The following is a 4,471-nucleotide window of genomic DNA, read 5'->3' on the forward strand; positions in this document are numbered from 1 at the left end:
ACCCTGAAGAGAGAGAGGCAGACAGAGAGAGGGAGAGGGAGAGAGAATGGTTCATTATTGTTGGCAAAGCAGTGTACAAAGCTGAGTACGCACTAAGAAAAGAGTGTTCCTCAAGGGTTCATTGGGAAGGGTGATGGTTCTATGTGGAACCGTAATGACTCAAAGAACCCTTTGAGCCCTTCAATGGTTCTTTGCAGTTCAGAATAGGGTTCTTTACTCTTTTAGTGATAATTAAAATGTTGTGGCGGCAGCGGAAAGTTTGCTCACAGTTGTTTTTATGCATCTTTGAGTGAGAGTGTCATTCCAGTTGATCTAATCTGTTGTGTTATGCAATTACATGTTAGATATGACTATGGCCAGTGACGGTGTCTTCTGAAAGACTCGCATATGGTCTTGCGTCAATTGAGAACAGTTGACTAAATCAGTGGTTCTCAATTCTCTCCTAGCACACCTGATTCAACTTGACAATAAACACGATAATAACACCTATGGAATATTAACAATATAATATGGCTGACCAGAATAAAAAACCCTGTATGGTTCTTCAAAATGATCTACAAAGAACCTTTGAGATTGATTCTCCATAAAGGTTCTATAAAGAACCATAAAAAGAGTTCTACATATCCCCCAAAAGGGTTGTAACCATAGCAGAACCCTTTTTTGGTGCTATATAGCATATTTTATTAATAGTTCTTTATAGGACCGTAGGAAAAACTGTAGTTCTATATAGCACCAAAAAGGGATCTACTATGGTTGCAAGTAAAATAACCCTTATTTGGCACTATATAGAACAAATGTGTGTGTGTGTACCGTTTAAAATAAGAGACTACACATGATATACAACACTATAGTGTAGGGTTTCCCAACCCTGTCCTCAGGGACCAGCAGGGCCACGTTTAGTAGCCAAACGTTGTCGAACATTGCAGATTGAAATGCCACCAATAGAGAGATCGTGATTCGTTATTATACATGCCAGAGAGGCATGTTTGTTGTGCATAGCATATTTCTATCTGAACATTCCAAAATGTTGCGTCCTGCTGAAAACGCCCCAAATGTGGAGAGGGTTGGGAACTACTGCTATAGTGTGAGAGAGTGAAGAAACAGAAGCAAGGGAGAGGGAAGGAGGATGGGTCGAAACAGAGAGAGAGACACGAGACAAAAACTCAGTTTGGTCTGTCTATTTAAATTGAGTTAAATGATCACCCACGGTTTTGCAATAAAAACCCACAAGCGTTAGGAATGAGAAATGACACAAGCAATAAATGCCCTGTCTCTCTGTCCCTCAATAAAATGCCAGGAGAGAGATGCTCAAATCTAATCAACACACACAGCAGACAGACAGCAGTCACACACACTAGCTTCACGCACACACACACACACACACACAAGCTGCACGCACACAAACGCATGCGCGCGCACACACACGCATCAGTAACACACAGAAGACAAAAATTTGAAAATAGCTGATGAAATAGAGAAAATGTGTGTTTGATCCTACTTGGAGAGGGATATCCTATAAGCTCTCATGGTAGATAAGCAGACTGTTCGATCATTACAGCACAGACTCTTTATTTAGTGGAACATTGCTTGATAGACAGACACACGCGCACACAAACAAAACTACACATTCACACACATTCTAAATGGGGGGGGGGGGGGGGGGGGTGTCTAAATGGCTCTCCTGAAAGAGACCGACCAAAGATCAATTAACTGATACATTTTGGATTATAACATTTGATTTGAATTACAGGTTTCTAATATATCTCAGCTTTCTTCACTGACATGGGTCTTTCTTCCCTCAGCTTTTCAACCGCCCTACCTTACCAGACCACCCACAGCCTCTCTCTCTCTAAATAATAAATCCTCTCTCTCTCTCTCTCTCTCTCTCTCTCTCTCTCTCTCTCTCTCATGGTTTCCATGTGTTTGATGCCATTCCATTGACGCCTTTCCAGACATTATTATGAGCCGTCCTCCCCTCAGCAGCCTCCACATATACAGTGGGGGAAAAAAGTATTTAGTCAGCAACCAATTGTGCAAGTTCTCCCACTTAAAAAGATGAGAGAGGCCTGTAATTTTCATCATAGGTACACATTAACTATGACAGACAAAATGAGAAAAGAAAATCCAGAAAATCACATTGAAGGATTTTTAATGAATTTATTTGCAAATTATGGTGGAAAATAAGTATTTGGTCAATAACAAACGTTTCTCAATACTTTGTTATATACCCTTTGTTGGCAATGACACAGGTCAAACGTTTTCTGTAAGTCTTCACAAGGTTTTCTCACACTGTTGCTGGTATTTTGGCCCATTCCTCCATGCAGATCTCCTCTAGAGCAGTGATGTTTTGGGGCTGTCGCTGGGCAACACAGACTTTCAACTCCCTCCAAAGATTTTCTATGGGGTTGAGATCTGGAGACTGGCTAGGCCACTCCAGGACCTTGAAATGCTTCTTACGAAGCCACTCCTTCGTTGCCCGGGCGGTGTGTTTGGGATCATTGTCATGCTGAAAGACCCAGCCACGTTTCATCTTCAATGCCCTTGCTGATGGAAGGAGGTTTTCACTCAAAATCTCACGATACATGGCCCCATTCATTCTTTCCTTTACACGGATCAGTCGTCCTGGTCCCTTTGCAGAAAAACAGCCCCAAAGCATGATGTTTCCACCCCCATGCTTCACAGTAGGTATGGTGTTCTTTGGATGCAACTCAGCATTCTTTGTCCTCCAAACACGACGAGTTGAGTTTTTACCAAAAAGTTCTATTTTGGTTTCATCTGACATTCTCCCAATCCTCTTCTGGATCATCCAAATGCACTCTAGAAAACTTCAGACGGGCCTGGACATGTACTGGCTTAAGCAGGGGGACACGTCTCGCACTGCAGGATTTGAGTCCCTGGCGGCGTAGTGTGTTACTGATGGTAGGCTTGCTTTGTTACTTTGGTCCCAGCTCTCTGCAGGTCATTCACTAGGTCCCCCTGTGTGGTTCTGGGATTTTTGCTCACCGTTCTTGTGATCATTTTGACCCCACGGGGTGAGAACTTGCGTGGAGCCCCAGATCGAGGGAGATTATCAGTGGTCTTGTATGTCTTCCATTTCCTAATAATTCCTCCCACAGTTGATTTCTTCAAACCAAGCTGCTTACCTATTGCAGATTCAGTCTTCCCAGCCTGGTGCAGGTCTACAATTTTGTTTCTGGTGTCCTTTGACAGCTCTTTGGTCTTGGCCATAGTGGAGTTTGGAGTGTGACTGTTTGAGGTTGTGGACAGGTGTCTTTTATACTGATAACAAGTTCAAACAGGTGCCATTAATACAGGTAACGAGTGGAGGACAGAGGAGCCTCTTAAAGAAGAAGTTACAGGTCTGTGAGAGCCAGAAATCTTGCTTGTTTGTAGGTGACCAAATACTTATTTTCGACCATAATTTGCAAATAAATTCATTAAAAATCCTACAATGTGATTTTCTGGATTTTTTTTCCTCAATTTGTCTGTCATAGTTGACGTGTACCTATGATGAAAATTACAGGCCTCTCTCATCTTTTTAAGTGGGAGAACTTGCACAATTGGTGGCTGAATAAATACTTTTTTCCCCCACTGTATATCAATAATTTTAAAGCTCACTACATTGAATTACACATAATTGCAAAGCTCATTTCATAGAGAATGTTACAAACTGGACAACATTTAGTAACTTACTTTGAAGAGATGGCGATTGGGTCTAAATAGGTGTTTGTTTGGTGTTTTGTAGTCTAAATTCCGTGTACTTGTCTTTAACTGCCATTTCCCGAAAGCCAGACACTTCCCACATGCCAACACATTTTTCTCAGCTTCAGAAGCATCTGCATTCACCAAATGTTGTGTAGTTATCCTTAGATACTGTATATTCTCCACCTTGCCCAAAGGGAATTGTTGATATGTTATACATTTTTATTCTAGACAACATTTTATTTGGAAAAATGTGCCAAAAATGCATTTTATGTACATCTTTAGTACTTTACAGATAGAAAGATTAAAACAAGTATTTATCCACAATCTTCCCTGGACAAGTCCGGTCCTTGAGTGTCTTAACAAAATGAAACCAAAATATTCATTAATTGTTCAGAATTTTTTTTGGGAGCGATATGCAAATATTGAATGAGCTTTGGCAACATTTGCATATTTTAATACAATATTTCAGAAAAATGTTAATACAAAAAAAAGTGTTCTATTTGTGTCTACATTCAACTGGTAAAAGTTGACTGTGATATGATTAAGGGAAACATTTGACCCTATGTCATGTGTCTGCCTCCGGTTATCACCATAACGTCCCCATAACATCACCGTAATATTTTTCTCTGCGCATCCAATCTAATTGTACACACTCAGTTTTACATGTGCTCCAGTTGTTGACTGGAGAAGTGGCCTAACACAGATGGAGCTCATGAGAACATTCAGTGCAGAACATTGAGTGCTTGGTTAAGAAATGGCACTCAGC

The sequence above is a fragment of the Coregonus lavaretus genome (genome assembly GCF_964263955.1).
Source record: "Coregonus lavaretus genome assembly, contig: HAP1_SCAFFOLD_3263, whole genome shotgun sequence".
NCBI classification, from domain to species: domain Eukaryota; kingdom Metazoa; phylum Chordata; class Actinopteri; order Salmoniformes; family Salmonidae; genus Coregonus; species Coregonus lavaretus.